At 42.8% G+C, this 24,259-nt stretch overlaps 1 protein-coding gene across 2 annotated transcripts in view; it reads left to right on the top strand.

The window, feature by feature from the left end:
- The first annotated feature begins 7,690 nt into the window (after positions 1–7,690).
- LOC140377149 (leucine-rich repeat and fibronectin type III domain-containing protein 1-like protein) overlaps positions 7,691–24,259 on the top strand; it is a 124,578-nt gene continuing 108,009 nt past the window's right edge. Inside the window, exon 1 of one of the 2 annotated variants that reach the window (XM_072462467.1) lies at positions 7,691–7,768. The gene's annotated coding sequence lies outside the window, so the exon portion shown is untranslated. The remainder of the gene's footprint in view (positions 7,769–24,259) is intronic. The other variant, XM_072462475.1, reaches the window with a different exon arrangement.

Genomic DNA, 24,259 nt, shown 5'->3' with positions numbered 1-24,259 from the left:
CAGCCCGAGGCCAAACTTCTATTCCAAACTTCCTGGCTCATCTCAGCTAGTTATACGCTTTTTTTTTTTTTACAATATCTGATCTTTGAAACATTGTCAGATCCTTCACAAAATGTTCATCTCTCCATGTGCCAAAAATATATATTGTACTTTCAATTTGTGATGTTTTGCTTTGGGAGTTTTGGACCGGAATAGAGTTAGATTCAGTGCAATTTAAATTAGGATTAGGAATAGAGAAAGCATTGTTCCTCCGCTATATTGGCAACATGACTTCACTTTCATCAGAATCACAAAGAGCTTTACTTAGAACGCACGCAGTCAGATCACTCTGCCAAAATTTCGAATTGATGCACACATGGTTCCAGACGGCACAGTTTTTCTATCATCCATCACAATGTCTTATTGTTGTACCGAACACAAATGGAAAGAGTTTTTGGTAATACATTTTCTCAATATAAGTTACATTCTAAGGTTGTAGTGTTGCTCAGCCTATTTAAAGTTAAATTACAGCTTCAGAAACAAAAATAAACTGCTTTATTAAAATGATAAAGGATTTTTTTAAAAGTACAAATAAAGAGATCTGAACCAAAATAAACTAGACTAGTAAAAATGGACAATGTAACGTTTCTGATCAGGTTTTTTCTTCTTCTTCTTTGATTTTTCTTGTTTTAATGTACGTTTCAGTCCCAATGTAAGTCCATCTTGGGTACGAGGGTCTGTTCACACTTGGGCATAAATTGAGACCAGTTTAGGCTTTAGACCGCCGAAAGGACAAAGGCATAAGATAAAACACAGAGATTCAAAAGTAAGTTGTTTGGATGAAAGTCTGAGGTGTTGCAATGGACGTTTGGGACGGAGAGGTGAGAAGGGGAGAGGTGGAGTTCAAAGCGTTCAGTGGGACCCAACAGGGACAACATGTGCGGGTCAGAAATTCAAAATGGCGGATTGGTTGTGTGTGAGTGTTTCTTTTACTCACGGGGGCCCTCGGAGGTGACCCTTTAACTTCTCTTCGACGTCTAACGTGGCTTGTCGCAGAAGATTGTTGGAAAAATCTTGCTGCTGCTCAATGTTCTGCTTCTTTTCTCATAAACACCACCAGGTCCAAGATTCACAGACTTTGACATGCGATATTTGGCTCACAGTGGTACAGTGTGCAGTGCATCTGAAGCTTCACCTTCTCCACATTTTGTTATGTTACAGCCTGATTCCACAAAGGATATCATTCACAATTTGGCTCAAACTTCGACAAACAATACCCCATAATGACAACTTGAAAGAAGGTTGTTAGAATTATAGTATAGTATTCACAATACGTTGACTGTGAATAGTTTCCGGTTGCGCGGTATTTGTGGGTTTCTGCTTCCTGATACATGCAACATTTTGAGGACTGTTACGGAATTTCTGCAAACAATCACCAAGAAAAGATGAAACAGAACAGAGTTTTTGTCTTTCTCAAAAGGCGGATCTTTATTCACTCGTGCACGGTAAATAACCACTGTCCCTAACAAAGGTTTCTGTCCCTGCCCTCCAGAACAATGACAATACACATGCTTTTAAAGGCAGTGACAAACAGTGACACGTACGCACATGATCACAATCAAATCAGCTCCAAAATAAAAATAAAACAACCATCACGGATGCAAAGATCTCATTTTGGAGGTGAGGACGCAAGACCTCAGTGGAGAGTATGGACCACATGTATCAGTAACCCATATTCTTATATTCACATGTATCAGTAACCTATATTCTTATATTCACATTTAAACCCATATTCTTATATTCACATTTAAACCCATATTCTTATATTCACATTTAAACCCATATTCTTATATTCACATTTAAACCCATATTCTTATATTCACATTTAAACCCATATTCTTATATTCACATTTAAACCCATATTCTTATATTCACATTTAAGCCCATATTCTTATATTCACATTTAAACCCATATTCTTATATTCACATTTAAGCCCATATTCTTATATTCACATTTAAACCCATATTCTTATATTCACATTTAAACCCATATTCTTATATTCACATTTAAACCCATATTCTTATATTCACATTTAAACCCATATTCTTATATTCACATTTAAACCCATATTCTTATATTCACATTTAAACCCATATTCTTATATTCACATTTAAACCCATATTCTTATATTCACATTTAAACCCATATTCTTATATTCACATTTAAACCCATATTCTTATATTCACATGTATCATCTGCACACAGAAAAACAGCATAGATAGGATCACATGACATGGCCTATTTTCCATTACAGGACCTCCGTTTTGTTTCTTTTTTTATGGACAAATAACTTTAAACCACTTGTAAAATCATCACATGCATTTTTTTTTACGTTTCACAGTATACTATTAATCTCATCCAGCAGGTGACACCAGCAGGCCTAATGTACTTATTTATTCTATCCCATCAATTTTAATATTAGTTTTATTTTATTTTAAATGTCATTGTGTCGTTTGTCGACAGCGCAGACACATGGTCGTTGTGCATATGTTCATCACATTTGCCAATGAGTAATAAATGTCAATATGTAACATCAACCTCTAGTTTATAAAGACAGATGCTAATGCTAATGACAATCCGCACGTGTGTTACGGGTGTTACTCACGTGTCGCCGAGTCGTTGTCAGTGCCAAAACAGCCCTAATTATTCATACTTTGCAATGTTTGGAGGCTAACGCTAACTCTCCCAAATAAAAGGCATTAGCGCTAACTCTTGAACGGCACCGGCTCAATCAAGACCATTCTAAAACGATTCAGTAAAAGTCCAAGTCTGTCCTATTTGTTATTTTTTAGCATAAATAGTTTCCGCCGACTATCTAATTTGAATATCCATTAGTATCTGAGCATCAAACCAGCACAATCCAACATAGCTGCACGGAGAAAGGTAAATGCTAAATATAACGCTGGCAGAAGTAGAAGTCGTGCGCGGAATACTAATAAACTAAGTGTCGTACATCAAACTGCATGATGTTAATAAAGGGAAATAATTCAGACATTTTTACTGCTACATTAGTCCAAAGTTGAGGTTGTGATTCTCCAAAAAGTCCCTTAATTGGTAAAATCATGTGAAATAGTTAAAGTTTGCCAGTGGCTGTGTTTGCGATAAGTGCCCTTGTCCGAGTGATGGAACGCTCCCTAATGTGGCGTGAGGCGGTGCATAAATGAACGGGAAAAGTGGAAGTGTGCTGAGTATTAATTAGGCAAAGCGTTACACAAATGCTGCCATAGTCCGTCGGATACTGCATTACAGACTTTATGCAGTAATTGTTATACATTAGCGGCCAAACTTTCCTGAGATCCACTGCTGCGGGAGCCGAGCGGTTACAGAAGAACTTCCCCACTTGTCTCTCTCTGACTTTATATTAATTCCATTACCGTAACTCGAGTTGCATTGTGGTCTGATATTACCTCTAACAATATAACCAAAGTACAATTGCTGATCTCGGTCTACCTTAATTGAATTCTGTCAAGGCATCTTTTAAAAGTTGTGTGAAAATGCTACTTTTATTTTCCCATCCAGTTATTGTTGTGAACTGTAAAATGATTCTCCTATAACGATGTGGACGGCTCTGATTCTGGCTTAATCTGCAAACTCCAAATGGACATCACGCCTGGCAGAGTGCGTGATGTTATTGGCCTGACCCGCGCCAGCCCCTCCCACATTCTGTTCAACCAACTATTCAACAAGAGCCAATGAAGTCGTCGGACCATTATCGCCCGATCCAATCCCAGGCGGAGGTTTTAACGCGTCACACTGAAGATACAGACGTTGCTTTTCCACCCCCGTTCCAAAACATTCAAAATGACGGACCCGGCTCGCGACCATGACCGTTTACTTCTGCTCTCGCTTCGGTTTTGAACAATCAGGAAAGTCCGCTCTATTCGCCGTGATGAACGTGCGTTAGATGCGGTTATACGAAGGGCGTCATCGCGATTCAGGAGACATTTTCTGCGTTCGGGGACGGATAACGCGGAACACGCCTTGTTGACATGGGCTACGTAACATCCGGTTAAGCGTGTTTTTTGCGTCACTTCTGGGTTTATGTGATTGGTTCTGTCTCTGCTCTAAACTCCGCCCTAGAAATTGAAACGCAGCGGTCGAGCCCCAGACCCACACACAGTTTTGATAAGTAGTTTGCCAAAACGTGGTGGGAATGGCTGGTCAGGCAATGATGTTATAGTTTTGCAACCCGGCTTACAACCACTACAGATCCAATAAATACTGACTTACACAGAAGCCGTTGCAACAAAGTAATGGGCTGAAAATAAGCAGTACTGCAGCGTGCCGTCACTTAAAGTCAAAGTCCCTTTCAGTCCTTCTGATATAGCGTTTTGCAGTGTCACTGGTGAACCGTCTACTGCATAAGACTGTATGTTTCCTTTTGTACACGGGGCTACATCCTCATTCAAAACTCCACTGTTTATGTTTTGAAATGGAACCCCGACTGCACAAAGCCATTAAAACATCGTAGAGAGCGGAATTCCATTATAGCCATCTTTACTTTCCACTGGGGACTTCGACATAAACGCACATCCTCCCTTATAGTGCGCCGTCGTATTCCCCCGTGCATTATTGTTGTGAGGCTCTTCTGAACCAACATCCTCTCATAAACAGAAGCGCCGACAATTAGAGGTGGGGAATATAATCACCCCAGTCTTTTTCATGACTCAAAATGACGCTCATGTAAAGATACGGTGTGTTTTGAAAGCTGTGGGTGTTTTACTTGAAGATCCAAACTGACATTAATTGCAGATGTGAGACGGCGCGCTTCCACCTATGGCACTCAACGCCGTGTTTATGATCAATATATTAAAAATGCTCCACTGCAGGGCCACTTTAAACGAAGAAACCTTTCCACGTGCCGTGTTGGTAATGATGTTCGTGCAGCTTGTTAGGTCAGATAACTGGAAAACCCGCTGCCAAAGTGTCAGAATGTTCCTTTTCTTAAGCGTGCACACTTTGTAATTCTCTGACTGCGACGTAAAGCTGTCGTCTCAGATACAACACCACTTTGATCCCTTTTCGAAGGGTCGAAGGGAAGGGAGGAGTTGGAGGAAGTGTCTGGGAGAGGGAAGGATGGGAGTACCTGCATAGACCGCTGCCCCAGGATAAGCCGAAGAGGATGGATGGATGGATGGGCTATAAATTGAGATGCTAAATGTATTCTTGGAGTAAACTGTTTCTCTGGCTATGAAATGAAGTGCCGTTTTAAAATCTTTATGTAGAACTTCGACTTTAAATTGGAAAAATGTGGCACAGAAGTTACAGAGCTCAGTAATATTTATTGTATGTGTTTAAACGACATATACCTTGTATACCTAAAGCCAAGAAGAAAAAAATGTGTGTTTCTGGTAACCCGACCGAGCTGGATTTCAAAATAATGAAAACCCGACTTTAAAAATGTTATCGCATATTTACTGTACGTTTCGAGAATATAAAAAAATTAAAAAAGCGTTTCGAGAATGTCAAATTGTGAGAGCGAATCCAAAAGCTGCGGGAAAAAAAATCATCTGTGGGGATCGCTGCACTTTTGATTTTAAAATATATATTAAAAAAAAAAAAAAAAAATCCGACCTTCCAACTTGGATGTTTTTTTTTTTCAATGTTACCGGGAACACTTTTTTTTTACATAACTTGTAGTTCTTCTTCAGGAAAACACTTTAAATCCATAGTTTGTCAAAAGAAGCTATTTAATAAAGATAAAAATAGCCTGGGTGATATGTCAATTCATTTTAAAGGGCATTTTATTGGATGAAAACTGGAACAGACAATATTATCCAATAAGAGATGCTGTTGGATGAGAGCCATATGGGTAAGACAGTTGTTTGTCTGTCGTCGTGCAACATTAGAGTGCGATAAGAGAGCAGTGATGAACCTGTTCTTCCTCCAGTACAGGGCCTGACAGACTCAAGGGCAGTGCACACAATATCACAATATGTAAAGTGTTAGATTTACTTCATGCACACTGCTTTGAATAATCCTGATTCCTCATGTCATTTGCCTCTAAGAAGATGAATACATAAGTTGTGTTTATTTGGGGATTCATAATTATGTCCATGAGAAGCTCTGATTAACTGCACATTCTGAAGTCCATAAACACTGCACTTGGACTGAAATTGCTTTGACTATGATGACATGGATTGGTTTACTTGCCAGCCGCTAAAACGACTCTCTATTTACAGTATTTTCTTAAGATTCATTCCAAATGCTGAGAGCAATGGATGTGCAAGCGCCTAAACGAAGTGCTTCAACCTTAATAAAGTGTATTTTCCAGTACGGTTAAGGTGATGGGGGGACCAGAGGAAACTCAACCAGAGTAACGTGCAAACTCGGCACAGAAGGGCCCGGGGGGTCTGGGAATCGAACTGGGACATTTCTGTGAGCGTTTTATAGCCACTTATTGAGTTACAAGCCACGATAAATGTATAAATATCACTTGTTGAATATTTATACAGGGTTATCAAAAACAAAGCTGGTTATCAAGCGACTACTTTTGGTTGGTTGGCACACACACAAAAAAAAAAAAAACCTCAGGTCAGTGATTTGAAGTGAAATTGTTGTTTTGGAGATTTTTTAAATATTCAGTATGAGGTATTTAAAAGGCTCCAAAATATGCTGTGTATGAATAAACATAAAACAAACGAACTAGCTTCATTTTACAGTCCTATCGAAACAACATTTACAAGCAGGTTTGAGCTCATTTCTTACAGATTCTTAGACCGTCGGCATCAAGACGATCATTAAAAAATATGCATTATGCTAACAATATACCGTATTTTCCGGACTATAAGTCACACCTTTTTTCATAGTTTTGGCCGGAGTGCGACTTATACTTATATACTTATACTCCAGAGCAACTTATATGTGATATTATTTGTTATTTCCACACTTGCAACCGCATTTCATACTCCAGTGCGACTTATATATGTTTTTCTGTTGTTTTCTGTCTTTTCTATTGCATTGCATTTTTTGGCTTGTGCGACTTATACTCCAGTGCGACTTATACTCCAGTGCAATTTATACTCCAGTGCGACTTATACTCCAGTGCGACTTACACTCCAGTGCAACTTATATATGTTTTTCTGTTGTTTTCTGTCTTTTCCATTGCATTGTATTTTTTGGCTTGTGCGACTTATACTCCAGTGCGACTTATACTCCAGTGCGACTTATACTCCAGTGCGACTTACACTCCAGTGCAATTTATACTCCAGTGCGACTTATACTCCAGTGCAATTTATACTCCAGTGCGACTTATACTCCAGTGCGACTTATACTCCAGTGCAACTTATATATGTTTTTCTGTTGTTTTCTGTCTTTTCTATTGCATTGCATTTTTTGGCTTGTGCGACTTATACTCCAGTGCGACTTATACTCCAGTGCGACTTATACTCCAGTGCAATTTATACTCCAGTGCGACTTATACTCCAGTGCGACTTATACTCTTATACTCCAGTGCGACTTATACTCCAGTGCGACTTATACTCCAGTGCAATTTATATATGTTTTTCTGTTGTTTTCTGTCTTCTCTATTGCATTGCATTTTTTGGCTGGTGCGACTTATAGTCCAGCAAATACAGTACTGTACATGTATGAAAACAGCTCACAAACAACACCCTCCTGCTCTGCTCTTTTCCAGGTGCGTGAGGCTCCTCCCTCTCCTCCACTGGCCGAGCCCTCCGCGGTGGTCTTCATGTTGAGCCCCACCACACCACAGCACTGCAGATAGAGGTGAGGCTCTTAGCGCGGGACTTTAACATAACTCTGGCCCTGCTGGGAACCGTGACAACGAGCTTACACCAACTTATTGGCAATTAGGCTCAATACAACTTTAATGAACCCCACTGGGAAATAAGCACGGTACGTTGTTACATTGTGTATCGATATTTGGAAATGCTTGCGTGTACTTTCCCCTACTTGACCTGCGTATTTACATGTACTGAAAGAGACGTATGTGCTGTTCTATGATGAATGGTATGTACGTGTAACAATGGCATATAAAGACATTGCTAACATGCCAGTATGTAGGAATAATGCGTGGAACTAATGATCCAGTGCGTGCAAACGGTTCCATAAAGTGAATAAAACAGCTGGCTACGAAAAACAAAACTGACCATTTTCAAGTTGCATCATTTCCTGATTCGTGTTGTGGATTAAATGCATTTTTGACGACTGACTGACAGAAAAGACAAGACAGTTTACATTTTTAATCTTGTTTTTGACGCTCTGATCATGTTTTTCTCTTTGTAGCTCTTGATATGTTCGTGTTAGGGTTTTAAAACTCAATGAATTGCTAGTTAACGTTCCAATTCTATGTAATTTCAAGCCTTTTTTTATCCTTAGTTCAACATAAACCAACCTATCTATTAATAACGCTAAATTATACAAAAAATAGTGACTCAATCAATTAATAAAACATCAAATCTATTCCATATTAGTGTTTATGCAGATATCACCTGGACTCAAATGGCCAAAAAATAAAGAAAATGTCATTTAGACAATCTACCGATGGAAACATAAATGATTTAATGTTTGTCCACAAAAGATTCCGATATAATGATTGACAAATGAAAGCAAAACATCTTAATAATTGTGTAATTTTAAATGTTAAAAACAGTATCTCATCCCATTGTGTTGGAGGCGTTTTTCTCTTAAAAACAAACACCACGAACACATGAAAGCGACGCCTTTTGAAACGATCAGTCACCGCGACTCGTCTGTTCTCCAGAGTCGGCCGATGGGACGTATCGTTGGGTTTGGAGAGGTTATATCCAGTTATATTTAATACTCAATATCCAGTTATATAAAGTACTCAATATCCAGTTATATTAAGTACTCAATATCCAGTTATATTTAGTACTCAATATTCAGTTATATTTAGTTATATTTAGTACTCAATATTCAGTGTAATCCCTCATTCGTCCAGGCGTGTTCCATAGTAGAAAAAGCTTCAGTTGTAGTCATCTGGACTCAGTTTGAAAAAATAGACGTTTCGACTCTCATCCAAGAGTCATTGTCAATAAAAGAATTTAGATCGAGAATATCGGAGTTCTCGATCTAAATTCTGTTATTGACAATGACTCTTGGATGAGAGTCGAAACGTCTATTTTTTCAAACTGAGTCCAGATGACTACAACTGAAGCTTTTTCTACTACTACTCAATATTCAGTTATATTTAGAAGAAAAATATAGATCAAGTTGACATACATAGGGGTGGGGCTGTATATAATTTGCTGTTTTACTGACTGCAATTGCAATAATATTAGAAAGTTATAGTTGAACAATTGGTTTCTGTTCAAAGTTCATTTTAAACGTGTCATATCACATGTACCGGTATTTCAGAAAATGTTTGCACGGATCCAAACTGCAGACTGTACAGAAAAAGCAGGATATTTTGTGTTATTTGGAGGAATACATGTATATTAAAATACCAACTTTGATGTGATTGTGATGAATTGTGCAGCCCTAATTTTGGGCTATCTATTTATCCATCTATTTATTTATTTGACAGGGACAATGCATTCATGCATAGTTCAAAAACAAAGCTTGTAACCGATGCGATGCACACAAAGTTTATAGCCAGTGCAAATTTTCAACTCCCGTCCCTGGTTGGGCTTTACTACACTTTTTACAGATATAAATAGGCAATAAAATACATTTCCATTTTATAAATAGTGGTACATTTACTCATCTACACAGCTCATTCTGTCGGTTCAGGGGCCGAGTTATTAATACATTTGAAAACACAAGTTACTTAAGCCTTCAAAACTTGATAAACGATCATTTCTAAGCATGTTGCAACGATGAATCCATCTCCATGGAGACAAGCTCGTGACCTTACCAGGCCAAGTTACAGGTCAGATCTGTGGAGAGGCGCCACTGTTCTCATGTTCTCAATGTTACAGTTTCAGGCAATTGAAACAAGCAGGTGTTCAAACCCAAAAGTTACACTAATACAGTCTTTTTTCTGATATGTTTATCTCGTTCTACCTTCCAGACCTGGAGGTGTTTTTGGATCCATTATTGGCCAGAAAGATTTTTACAGCCAAAAAACACAAATAAATCATCTTCTTCACTTCTTCACTTTGTGCGCCGTAGAAACCCTATTCGTGTAAAAACTGTCTCTTTAATTTAAATATCAGCTTTTATCTTCACTTTGTCGAGTAAAGTCATTAGATGTAGAAAAAGTGAAATTTGCAAAGTTGCACCACATTTTTTTAACCATAAATACTTGTTGACAACTCTAAAAGAACAAAAGAACTAAAGAAACAAAGCAAAAACCATCCAACTTTGTAATAAAAAAGGGTCTTGAAAAATGACTCTTACCTTTTATTTGTCGAGTTATTGCTTTCTTTAAGTATTTCTACCTTGGAAGCTCTTTGCAGCCAAATCACGTCCAGCATATTAACTCTGCGCAGCTTGCACACAGTTTCCAAAGTGATGTGAAAAATGATTTGATTTCTGCGGCTGTGAAACAAGACTCAGTAGCACTGTGGTTTTCTCTCCTCGCTCCAGGCTCTTCTCTTCCATCCTCACATTGTTTTATTTGGTGCCATTGCCCGAGTGAAACATTTGCCACGAGGGGTTTATTTTGGCCTGCGAACCGGACCCTTATGACGGATAGAAATTATCTTTTTTTTTTTTACAGAAGTAACTCAAAAATCCTTGATGCCAATTTCACCCAATGTAACTTGTTATCTCCAAAAGCTCCTATCTGCTTCTGTCTAACTGTCTTTTCTCGTTATCTTGTCTTCTTGTCATCCAAAATCATGACTTGACTCGTGTGCCCTGCAAAAGATCTTCAGATTTGTGGAAAAAAAAAAAATAGGGAGATGATAAGATGGAGTAAGATTACGTATCATTCAAATTTTCCACATGACTTTTTATCTCTACGTGTGGGTGGCAATTTTATTTTATGATTTGGGAAGATTTTGACTTTGCAGTTGATGTTTTTAAAGCGAGACGTTTGGGCACGCGTGATGATTTGTGAGAGTCAAATGGTCAGCCGTGTGTGACAATCGAGTCAGATTTTTGATAAAACGCTTTTTTCCTTGTGATGTTTGGATTAGTTTGGCAGTTTAACACTTTTTAAATCGCTTTTGTGAACTGAATGTTGATTAGAAAACCTGATCATACTGATGTGTACTTATCGCTCCGTTCATGCGGTGCTCGGCATTCTGGGAAAGGTTTTTTGCGAGTTGCACAAGTTGAGAACCCCGGGTCACTGTTGTGTGGAGATGGACGAAAATCAACCAATCATCCATTGAGCTCTCAGATTAAAATGTCACTGCTTTTTGGGATTTACTTTACCACATGTGTTAGGTAAACTGACAACTTTAAATTGCTCCTAGTGAATGTGAGAGTCTATGTCCAGGCCCCTGTCACCCGCCCCCTGTCACCCGCCCCCTGTCACCTGCCACTCCAACGGGAACAAGGGGCAGAACATGAAATAAAATGAAAGAATGCGTCTATATGATAAGATAAGATAAGATAAGATAAGATATTCCTTTATTGTCCCACATGGGGAAATTTCATTGGTGCAACGCAGGTAGATACAGAGGTAGATACAGAAGAACAGATCACTTATAGGAAGTCTGAAAAACACTTTCAGTAGAAGATCTCCTATAAATAAATAAAAACTCCCATAGACAAATAAATACATAAATACCATTGCATGTGATCCCGACAGTAATTGCACATGGATATGTGTCACGACAGCACATAGATTGCACATGAATTTCACAGTAATTGCACATGAATTCCAACAGCAATTGCACATACGACAGAATTGCACATCAGTATTAGGTTCAGGTCAGTATTGCGACGGGATAACGTGACGATCTCCGGGTAAGACGACTGTTCTCCGCAGTTTCATGAGTTCCTCCTTTGTGGAAACGCGGTACGGCGCCGGGCGGGGGGCGGGGCCGGAGCCGGGGGGCGGGGCCGGAGCCGGAGCCGGGGGACTCAGAGCCAAGACCCATCGCAACGACACGACGAAAACACTCAATCCAGCCGAATAAAGTCAAAACAAGTTAATTTAAAGCGATTCCAGTGCGTGTCCCGATCGTTCGTGAAGTTCCTCTTTCATATAAACGTGTATATAAACGTGTACCGACGACACGCCGTACTTTAGCGCGGCCGGAGGGCGCGGGGGGGGGGGGGGGGGGGCTGGTGGGCTCGCTCGGAGCTAGCTCACGTCACAACAACACAACGAAAAACGCTCAAATCCAGCCGAAAAAAGTCAAAAACAGTTGAATTAAAAAACTATTCCAGCGCGTGTTCCTATCGTACAGTAAAATAGAAAAAATATACTAACTATATTTACAAAATATAGGAGATAAAGCACAATAAGTGTGAGAAAGACGAGAGAGCGTTTACACCGGGCTGCCAGCTGTACCAGCGCCTTATGACGTAATGAGATACATCTGATAAGAGATACATACAGATTTGTACATTTTCTGGTGAGGCTCCGCTACACCAATACCTTCTCGTCTCCATGGCGATGTTATTGCTTTTGCCTGGGACTGTGAATGTAATGTGATGTATTTACCTTGCATCTTTTCATATACAGGTGCAAAAAGCTATAGATAGATACTATACAGGAAGAAGAGGCCTATTATATGACTTGTAACTTAGCTTGTTGCGGCCCTTTGCAACATAATCACTGAGCGATCTAATGCTGAGCGGCGGCGTTACTTCAAATAAAACATCCCATCGCATACAAACAAAGCCAATTTTAATATGTGTGTGCTTAAAATGTTTGTTTATGACATTTATGACATGTTTGTGTTGTCCTCATTAATAAAGATGATTTTTCCCAACAGAAATCTCCACCTAAAGTTTGTTCAGATTCCAGTTTTAGACACTAATTATGACCTAAAATGAAACACCTAAAGGTCACTTAAATATGGGCGATGGATAGGAACCAACCAAAACCGTAAAAGAACAAGTACATGAGACTATAATGACACATAATGCATTTAGCCCTATACTAACCACATTCTGAACACCAGCACCCATGAGCTCCACACTGTATAATTACTGCTGTCGTGATTATAAACCTCACATGGCAGTTATGGATCAGAACTTGGCCATTTCACCGTGTTTTTCCCCTCCTCATCTGCACTAGCACCTGTCCTGCCCCGTCTACAAACATACACCATCTCTTTGCAGCTGCAGGTTAGCCACGACCGAATCTGATGCTGCCGTGAACACGAACGTATCAGGGCTGTTTTACGGTGTTATTTTATGTTTTATGTACGTCTAAATTGTTCCGTTCGAATGTGCAGATGACGGGGAAAGTGGCATGCATTAAAATGTTTCTCTCACTCTCGCTGACAGATTGCAATTACTGCCGTTATATGCAACAAAATATACATTGAAATGGCGCCGTACTTTTCAAACAATGTTATGCATATTCAATATTCATAGTAATGTTTTTGAAGCAAGAGACGAGATGTCAACACAGCCATAAATTGTGTGAAACGTGTGACATACAACCACCAACTAAAACCAAACACATGGAAAGCTCTGGCTAGTTCCGAGTGAGGAAGGTTTGTCATTTCCCAGAATAGATAAAAGAAGATGGTCTGAAAGTGTGTGAAATGATTGTCATATTAAAATAAGTTAGAGTCAGGTTTAAGACTATATAGAATAGTTGTTGGCACCACACACAGCAGTGATTAAATTAATGTCATTAAAAGCTAAATTAATACTTCTGCACTCATTATTCATTTTTACAGGACCAAAGGGAGGAGAAGAAGACAAAATAAGATTTAAAAATAAAAAGGGCAGCAAAAGACATCCAAATTAAATTAAGGCATACTGTATATATTGTCAATTTACAGATTGTTCCTCTTGAAAGTTATGATATACAATATACTGCAATAAAATTTTCGGTCAGAGGGTTATAGTGGTCATTGCTTTGTTTTATTTCTAACTTCTTTTTTGTAATTACCTCATGTTTCTCAGGGCCAAAGGTAAATCTGGTAGAAAACCTTTGCACCTTTTGTTATCCAGACCTTAAATCTCAAGTCTGTGCTTGATTTTAAGATCTCTGTGTTTTTGTATGTTTTGATTATCTCCTTCCAGGTTACAAACACCCAGGGATTCTGTCAGGCCTGCACAGGAACCTCCGGCATCACATTACACTCAATATTTGTCCATTGAGCTTCATGCAAACAGCCAGTTGGGGATGGAATTGGGAGCGTCTGGAATAGATGCTTTCAATCCTTTGACATAGACCTAAGCATGGAGCACGATTCGATTTTTCATGGTCTTTCTTTATAGTGGAAAAAAGAGGGGTATAAATTTTCTCTTAAGTTATTGACAAATCTTTCTGGAGATCTACACCCAAATATTTAAGAGATTCCATTTCTCATTCCGGTCGATCGTTCTGAAAGTCAAGGGGAGTCTCCGGTAGGAAAGAATTAAAAAAAAAAAAGTACATTCAGTTTGTATTAAAACATTGGACCAATATTATGAAGGAAAATCATCACATTATGTATCCATATTATGTTCAAGCCCTTCAATTGTAACACTTTTGATTATCTAGCATTTGGGAAGTCTAAACCTCTTGTTACAACACAGTCACAAAGAGCTAGTATTATGTTTTTCTCCACAGATTTGTCTTGCTTTCCGTTGACTTTGCTTGTCCTGTGCTTTTACTTACACAGGCCAGAACCATTGAACTGCATTGCAAGTATATAAGATATCGATCCAGTGCTTTGTTAAAGAAATAAACACAACCATTGGCTTCGCTCTCTGCCACCTTCCACTCTGTTTGAGACTGAAAAATGCATTTAGGCGCACAAATCTAATGAGCTTATTGTCATTATAGCTCTTTCAAAATAGAACCATTGCTTCATGTTTTGCTAGAGAAAGTTGAGCGACCCCCATCCTCTCCCCACAGCTGAGCTCTTAAGTGGCACATGCTGCAGGCTGGAGCAGAGCGAATCATATCCACTTATGAGCGCATCATTCTTCTTTATGAGCTGGAGGCAAAGAGGTGCTAACTCCTCTTTAATACTGCCTTCTCCTAAAATAACAGTAACATTTCCTAACTCTGCCTGTGTGGTTAAGGCTACATTTGTGAACATTTTACATACGGCCGGACAAAACCCTCCAAATGTAGGAATAAACACATACATCTATTAAAGAACAGAAAAATTGACAAAGCACTTTGTTAAAGATCGTAACTGTGACCTTGAAAAAATTGTTTTACATTTGACCCAAAATGTCTCTCTGGAATATATAAATATGAACATTGATGGGTACACAATGAAAAAAAAATCAACAGACAATATGCATTTACTAGTTTGTTTGTAATAGACAGTGTTTTGATTAGGGCCGGGCCCCGTTACTCGGTTTCAAGTAGGAACCAGCCGAAAAGGTCTGGGAAACTGGAACTGAACCTTTCGGTTCCACTTTTCAGTTCCTTGGCTCTAAATATCTGGGCCAATGAAGGAACAGAACACAAACAAACAGTTCATACAAAGCGCACGGCTGCTCCCTGAACATACAATCATTAACATTAGTTCTCTGTCCAGACAAAGCGCAGTGTATCATCACCAGTAAACAGAAGCGCTGAAGAAACAACAGTTGCCTCTTTCCACCAGATAAAACAGTCTCTAGTGCGGAGCCTGTGTCAAAAATTTGCATGATGTGCTTCCTAATAAATTCACATCCAGTCACAGTCTGGAGTGTGAAGTTGAAAACAAATGGATAACATGATAAATGTTTCCATTATGCTTGGTCCAGCTACGCGCGTAATATCACAGTAAATAATGTTTGGTGAAAAGTATGTTTGTGTAAAGATGCAGCCGAATGGAGGCCGAGTGAAGGTGCAGGAAAAACTAAAATAGTTTAGTTTATTTGCCATTTTGGTATATTCCCTCAATCGTCCAGGAGTGTTCCAGAGAACAAAGATTCAGTTGTAGTCATCTGGTCACAACGTTTCGACTCTCGGATCTAGTCTGAGAACTCAGATATTTGTCTGTTAACTCTTCTTTCAACCATCTCTTCTCCCTGCTTAGAATCTTCACCTCAGTATCTTCAAAAGAGTGTTTTGTGGTATGTCGTGTGCAGCCAGCGTGTCTTTGGTACCATCAACCTGTCCAGGGACAACAGAGGAAACTAGCATGTGGCTCAAATCTGGCATATTTAGTATCATATGTTCATTAATATGCACTGTCCCTTTTCTAAATAAATACAAATGTAATACAATAAAATATTTTGCCATCTTCACCATAATCGTCCGTGATGGTACATTGTGTCATTAGGGCCACATAACCAAATGCTCCTCGGTCCCCTCTACACACATGTGCACTGAACACTCCTCGAGGCTGCCCACAGCAGAGCCACAGGAGCAGGGACACACGTGTGTGAGCAGGGACACACACATGTGAGCAGGGACACACGTCTGTGAGCAGGGACACACGCGTGTGAGCAGGGACACACGTCTGTGAGCAGGGACACACGTCTGTGAGCAGGGACACACGCCTGTGAGCAGGGACACACGCGTGTGAGCAGGGACACACGTCTGTGAGCAGGGACACACGCCTGTGAGCAGGGACACACGCGTGTGAGCAGGGACACACACATGTGAGCAGGGACACACACATGTGAGCAGGGACACACGTCTGTGAGCAGGGACACACGCGTGTGAGCAGGGACACACACATGTGAGCAGGGACACACGTCTGTGAGCAGGGACACACGCGTGTGAGCAGGGACACACGTCTGTGAGCAGGGACACACGTCTGTGAGCAGGGACACACGCCTGTGAGCAGGGACACACGCGTGTGAGCAGGGACACACGTCTGTGAGCAGGGACACACGTGTGTGAGCAGGGACACACGTCTGTGAGCAGGGACACACGCCTGTGAGCAGGGACACACGCGTGTGAGCAGGGACACACGTCTGTGAGCAGGGACACACGCGTGTGAGCACGGACACACGTCTGTGAGCAGGGACACACGCCTGTGAGCAGGGACACACGCGTGTGAGCAGGGACACACGCCTGTGAGCAGGGACACACGCGTGTGAGCAGGGACACACGTCTGTGAGCAGGGACACACGTCTGTGAGCAGGGACACACGCCTGTGAGCAGGGACACACGTGTGTGAGCAGGGACACACGTCTGTGAGCAGGGACACACGCGTGTGAGCACGGACACACGCGTGTGAGCACGGACACACGTCTGTGAGCAGGGACACACGTGTGTGAGCACGGACACACGTCTGTGAGCAGGGACACACGCGTGTTAGCAGGGACACACGCCTGTGAGCAGGGACACACGCGTGTGAGCAGGGACACACGTCTGTGAGCAGGGACACACGCCTGTGAGCAGGGACACACGCCTGTGAGCAGGGACACACGCCTGTGAGCAGGGACACACGCGTGTGAGCAGAGCCACAGGAGCAGGGACACACGCGTGTGAGCAGGGACACACGCGTGTGAGCAGGGACACACACGTGTGAGCAGGGACACACACACATGTGAGCAGGGACACACGCGTATGAGCAGGGACACACGCCTGTGAGCAGGGACACACGCCTGTGAGCAGGGACACACGCCTGTGAGCAGGGACACACACGTGTGAGCAGGGACACACACGTGTGAGCAGGGACACACGCGTGTGAGCAGGGACACACGTGTGTGAGCAGGGACACACACATGTGAGCAGGGACACACGTGTGTGAGCAGGGACACACGCCTGTGAGCAGGGACACACGCGTGTGAGCAGGGACACACACATGTGAGCAGGGACACACACGTGTGAGCAGGGACACACGACTGTGAGCAGGGACACACACATGTGAGCAGGGACACACACGTGTGAGCAGGGACACACGTGTGTGAGCAGGGACACACGTGTGTGAGCAGGGACACACGTGTGTGAGCAGGGACACACGTGTGTGAGCAGGGACACACGTGTGTGAGCAGGGACACACACATGTGAGCAGGGACACACGCCTGTGAGCAGGGACACACACGTGTGAGCAGGGACACACGACTGTGAGCAGGGACACACGACTGTGAGCAGGGACACACACGTGTGAGCAGGGACACACACGTGTGAGCAGGGACACACACGTGTGAGCAGGGACACACACATGTGAGCAGGGACACACGCCTGTGAGCAGGGACACACACGTGTGAGCAGGGACACACGACTGTGAGCAGGGACACACACATGTGAGCAGGGACACACACGTGTGAGCAGGGACACACACGTGTGAGCAGGGACACACACGTGTGAGCAGGGACACACACGTGTGAGCAGGGACACACACGTGTGAGCAGGGACACACGACTGTGAGCAGGGACACACACATGTGAGCAGGGACACACGTGTCTTTTATAGCTGTCACATCTCTGTGCTTATCATGGTCAAGGTAAATAAGGTAAAAGATATCCACCTTTCAACCTGAGACAAATGTGGAATCTAAATATTCAGCTGAAGCACAGGAGCATGACAGCCGTGTAATTCCCTAATCTAACTCTGAAAGCCACAATATTCATATTTCTTCATAGGAATAAAACCATATTACCATATGAAGGCCATATAATAATATTATGGGGCGCACTGTGTGCCTCTTTAGAGGAGTTCAAAGCACAGCCCAGAGCTGTGAGTGTTCAGGTCTCTGCAGCTCCTTCCTTAACAGAGGAGCCATTTGTCCTGAACAAAGGAGCCGCTCCTACCTTAGCTCACTCCTGGTCTGATGGGTGTGCAAAGTCTCATTTGTTAAACCTTTTTATTCTTATACTTAAAAGTTGCCACTTTGATTCAACTAAGCAAACACAGAAGGTAAGAGCCTCCTACAGGGTAAATGGGGGATGATTTTCAGCTGCAACACGGAATTTAAACCCAACCTAAAGACAAATATCAGACACAGACAAAAATCCCGTGGTTATGGAAAAGATGTCAGTGTCTTTGAGATCGGTCAAATCAATGGCATCAAGCAGAGAAAATATCTGAGGAGACACCAATCTACCACAGATCTGAACGCCTTGATACTCTTTGGGACGAGCTGGAGAAGGCTTTGTGCAGCGGTCACTCTCACATCATTAATACAAGAACAACTGGCGAAAAATGATGCAACACCGGATGGAAATCAATCTTTGAATATTTCAGAATCTTACTGAAACTATACCACAGTGAATGTGTGCTGTAATCAAAGTGGTCCTACAAAATATTAGCGCGTTTATCCCTTTTTTTATGTTTGGGCAGGTAGTGTATCTACAGTATATTGTACCAATCTCAACTAATAATCTCAGATCTGAACTAATTTAGAAATAAAACAAAGTAACACCCATTAACCCTCTGACTGAAATATTTATAAAGGCATATAAATCAGAACTAAATCCACACAATGGAGAGATATCAATGAATGACACAAATTGCACTGACGATTAAGGACTGGACCGAATCGTAATCAACATACGTAAAATGGAAGAAAAAAACTTTTGGACTCTGAAACCTGAAAATGGGCAAATTCAAAAATTCTCAAGGTCGCTGAGCAATAGCTACAACTCAAACCCAGGATGTTCAAAAGACACAGAGATCTCCATATTCCCAGAGCTGAAGATGCTGCAGACTGTGTTGATCGTGTTGCAGTCTTAGTCGCTCGGGATCTGGGCTCTCACTGTTTTACAAAAATAGCACATTTTTGAGCAGGGACACAGTCTAGACAGAGATGAGGGTAGAGCCAAGGTGGGAAGAGATATCGCCTCATCTGTATTTTGGATGTATATGAAGGTCAAGTTTGAAGCGATTAAGAATGTGTCGCTCTGACGGGAAAAGCTAAATGTTAACTTAAGGAGTCATAGAACAATAAATGTCTCAATACATTGTTACAATGTATTGAGACATTGTGCTCAGTTGTGTGTGTGCCCAGTGGTGTGTGTGTTCAGTGTTGTGTGTGTGTCCAGTGTTGTGTGTGTCCAGTTGTGTGTGTGCCCAGTGTTGTGTGTGTCCAGTTGTGTGTGTGTCCAGTGCTGTGTGTGTGTCCAGTGTTGTGTGTGTCCAGTGTTGTGTGTGTGTCCAGTGCTGTGTGTGTCCAGTTGTGTGTGTGCCCAGTGGTGTGTGTGTTCAGTGTTGTGTGTGTGTCCAGTGCTGTGTGTGTCCAGTTGTGTGTGTGCCCAGTGGTGTGTGTGTTCAGTGTTGTGTTTGTGTCCAGTGTTGTGTGTGTCCAGTTGTGTGTGTGCCCAGTGTTGTGTGTGTCCAGTTGTGTGTGTGCCCAGTGGTGTGTGTGTTCAGTGTTGTGTGTGTGTCCAGTGTTGTGTGTGTCCAGTTGTGTGTGTGCCCAGTGTTGTGTGTGTCCAGTTGTGTGTGTGCCCAGTGGTGTGTGTGTTCAGTGTTGTGTGTGTGCCCAGTGGTGTGTGTGTCCAGTGGTGTGTGTGCCCAGTGGTGTGTGTGTTCAGTGTTGTGTGTGTGTCCAGTGTTGTGTGTGTCCAGTTGTGTGTGTGTGCCCAGTGGTGTGTGTGTTCAGTGTTGTGTGTGTGTCCAGTGTTGTGTGTGTCCAGTTGTGTGTGTGCCCAGTGTTGTGTGTGTCCAGTGGTGTGTGTGCCCAGTGGTGTGTGTGTTCAGTGTTGTGTGTGTGTCCAGTGTTGTGTGTGTCCAGTTGTGTGTGTGCCCAGTGTTGTGTGTGTCCAGTTGTGTGTGTGCCCAGTGGTGTGTGTGTTCAGTGTTGTGTGTGTGTCCAGTGTTGTGTGTGTCCAGTTGTGTGTGTGCCCAGTGGTGTGTGTGTCCAGTTGTGTGTGTGCCCAGTTGTGTGTGTGCCCAGTTGTGTGTGTGCCCAGTGGTGTGTGTGTCCAGTTGTGTGTGTGCCCAGTGGTGTGTGTGTCCAGTTGTGTGTGTGTCCAGAGGTGTGTGTGGTGTGTGTGTCCAGTTGTGTGTGTGCCCAGTGGTGTGTGTGTCCAGTTGTGTGTGTGTCCAGAGGTGTGTGTCCAGTGGTGCGTGTGCCCAGTGGTGCGTGTGCCCAGTGGTGCGTGTGTCCAGAGGTGTGTGTGGTGTGTGTGTCCAGTGTTGTGTGTGTGTCCAGTGTTGTGTGTGTCCAGTTGTGTGTGTGCCCACTGGTGTGTGTGTCCAGTTGTGTGTGTGTCCAGAGGTGTGTGTCCAGTGGTGCGTGTGTCCAGTGGTGTGTGTGTCCAGTGGTGTGTGTGTCCAGTGGTGTGTGTGTCCAGTGGTGTGTGTGTCCAGTGGTGTGTGTGTCCAGTGGTGTGTGCCCAGTGGTGCGTGTGTCCAGTGGTGCGTGTGTCCAGTGGTGTGTGTGCCCAGTGGTGTGTGCCCAGTGGTGCGTGTGCCCAGTGGTGTGTGTGTCCAGTGGTGTGTGTGTCCAGTGGTGTGTGTGTCCAGTGGTGTGTGCCCAGTGGTGTGTGTGTCCAGTGGTGTGTGCCCAGTGGTGCGTGTGCCCAGTGGTGTGTGTGTCCAGTGGTGTGTGTGTCCAGTGGTGTGTGTGTCCAGTGGTGTGTGTGTCCAGTGGTGTGTGCCCAGTGGTGTGTGTGTCCAGTGGTGTGTGTGTCCAGTGGTGTGTGCCCAGTGGTGCGTGTGCCCAGTGGTGTGTGTGCCCAGTGGTGTGTGTGCCCAGTGGTGCGTGTGCCCAGTGGTGTGTGTGCCCAGTGGTGCGTGTGTCCAGAGGTGTGTGTGGTGTGTGTGTCCAGAGGTGTGTGTGCCCAGTGGTGCGTGTGTCCAGAGGTGTGTGTGGTGTGTGTGTCCAGAGGTGTGTGTGCCCAGTGGTGTGTGTGCCCAGTGGCGGTTTTTGGGTGGTCGAGGTGGGCATTGCTCAGGGGGTTTTAGGACGAGTCAGGTGAGATGCACTGTGCAACACAACGCACCTTCAGTTGTGACGCTTCAACAGCCCTGTCATGCAGCCTTCAACCTTTCCATTGTAGTCTGTGCAGCGCCCACAGGCTCATGTGGGCCCACTGACTGAAGCCTGAAGCCTATGGGCCCAGTCCCAGCTTCTCATTATTAGCCTGATCCTTAACAGAGCTGAGGGGCAATGTGCCATGACGCTTGTGTGTAATGCTGCTGCTGCTGCTGCTGCTGCTGCTGCTGCTGCTGCAACCTGGCCAACCTACATTTCGTCTTTTTGTTGCTTTGAAGCTTCAATACATCGTTGTGGCAGTAATTGTTTTGAAATGCTAAAAAACTCTTGTGCGTACGGGGAGCAAGGCGGATGCGTGCGGGGGATCACGGCACGCGGCGCCGAGCTGCGCCGTGCGCCGCACGAGGGTGGCCAGCGCGGGGAGCGGGGCTGGTGCAGAAAAGTTGGAAAAGCTTTTTTGCGGCAAGACGCGGCGCAGCAAATTATCAAGAGATTTGGCTCTAGTGACGTGCTACGCACTCACCGGAAGAAGGAAACAAAACAAACCCCGCATCAGGTTTTGGCCAATCACAGAAGACGTGAGATTCTCACTGAGACAAAAGCGCGTGTTCTGCTTCTGTCATTCTGACATGTCTAAGGTCTAAACTCAGGCAATTGACAATTACAGGTTTTGACAAGAAACATGAGTTTCTCACGCTCTCATCCTCTTGAGAATATCTCAATGTGGTCATCTCACAGTTTGGGTTGAATGGGACGGTCGTAGGGCCCCTAGGGCCCGTGACCATGTGGATTGAGTAAACAAACATGCACGACAGGTGACATTATTTGGAGAGTTCATAACTTCTACTGATAAACAGTAGAAGGATGTTCAGGGATGTTCACTAGAGGTGAGCAGGGTCTATCAAGCTACTATCGTTGTATCAACGCGTAAAATGATATGTGAAGCCAGTCTTAAGTCTTTTGGGGGGGAAGGGGGTCCAGAGAAAGACGAAAAAAATTAAGTCTTTTCAGCTTCAACCTATTTTGAGATGATCCCTAAGAACTCAAAACTAAAAAACGTAGACCTTAGGAGTGTCTTGGAGAATCATAGGTCTGTTATTATTTCTGTTTTTATTGAAAAATGCCATCACTTTATTTACGGCGCTCAATCCATTTTGTACATATATGTTGAAAGATTGCCTCAGTGAACTGGCTTGATCTGACCACTGTCCAGGCCATTTGAACAAAACATACTCGGAATAGGCTCAGATTAACTTGAGGCCCAAATGGGAATAAACACCAAAATATAAGAATGAAACATGCCTCCGAGTGGGCAGCAGTATTATCCTGTGGTATTGTACGACAGCGTGTCAGTGGAAAATATTATGTCCATCAACACTGGGCACAAAAGCGACCCTTGAAGGACTGAGAGGGAGTTTTGTTACGGACAAGGAGAAGGCAATGATGAAACCTGGAAATAAACAGAGTAACACTAGAAATACATGTATTGTTGTTGTCCATAGAAGAGAAAAACACTTTTTTGTAGAATGTGATTAAAAGAATGAGGTGAGCATACGGAGACTGCATCCAAAATCGTATCGAGACGTGTGCAATGTTTGATTACTGTCCCTATGTCTGCATGTTGCACATACAGTATATTGGTTATGTAGAGATACAGCAGTATAAGTTGCTCCGAAAACAATCGAAAATGGCCACCGAAAGGGAGACGGCGAATGAATATTATACTTCAGAAAGAAAAGAAATGGATCCGCGCTGAGAGCAAAGGAGTCATGTAACAAAAGGCCCATTAGCAGCGGTGTGCTCGGGTCTCAGACAGAGAAAAGGACGTGTTACGTGTTTGAAGGCTGACAAATCTAAAGTAAAGGTTTGGGGCAGCCTGGCTACACCGTCAGAAGCTTTGTGCTATTTTCCTGTTACAGACATCGCTGCCGGCAGAGTATAAGCCATAATAGATTGGTTGATGGCATTTTACAGATTTTACACATTTGGAACTAAAGCGTCATTATCGCAGATGCATTCGAAAAAACTATACAGTATCAGAATTGTTTGGGAGAATTCAACGCTGTTTGTGAAATACAGTATTGGTAGAAAAGGTTTCAAATGTGTAGTTTATCTGGACCACGTTTTCTGGAATTGAGACATTTCGACTGCCATCCAGAAGACATTTTCAATCTGAAGGTACTGGTTTGAGGAGTAAGAATAAAATGAGGTATACCCTGAAACGTGTTCACTTCCTTTGCTCTTGTTTACTTTCCGAATTCAAAAATACTTCTATTCTCCTGTACTGCAAGACAATACTTGTGTGGTGGATGAAGATCAACAATTAACCATCGGTTTACAATGCCGCTCTCAAACCTTGGTCCAAAACAAAGTCAGTCAAATTTGAATC

Source organism: Eucyclogobius newberryi, unplaced genomic scaffold (assembly GCF_026437365.1).
Source record: "Eucyclogobius newberryi isolate DKJ021-1_F unplaced genomic scaffold, fEucNew1.0.hap1 SCAF_10, whole genome shotgun sequence".
In the NCBI taxonomy this organism is placed as follows: Eukaryota; Metazoa; Chordata; class Actinopteri; order Gobiiformes; family Gobiidae; genus Eucyclogobius; species Eucyclogobius newberryi.
The sequence above is the reverse complement of the archived record's forward strand: the minus strand, read 5'-3'. Positions and strand labels throughout refer to the sequence as shown.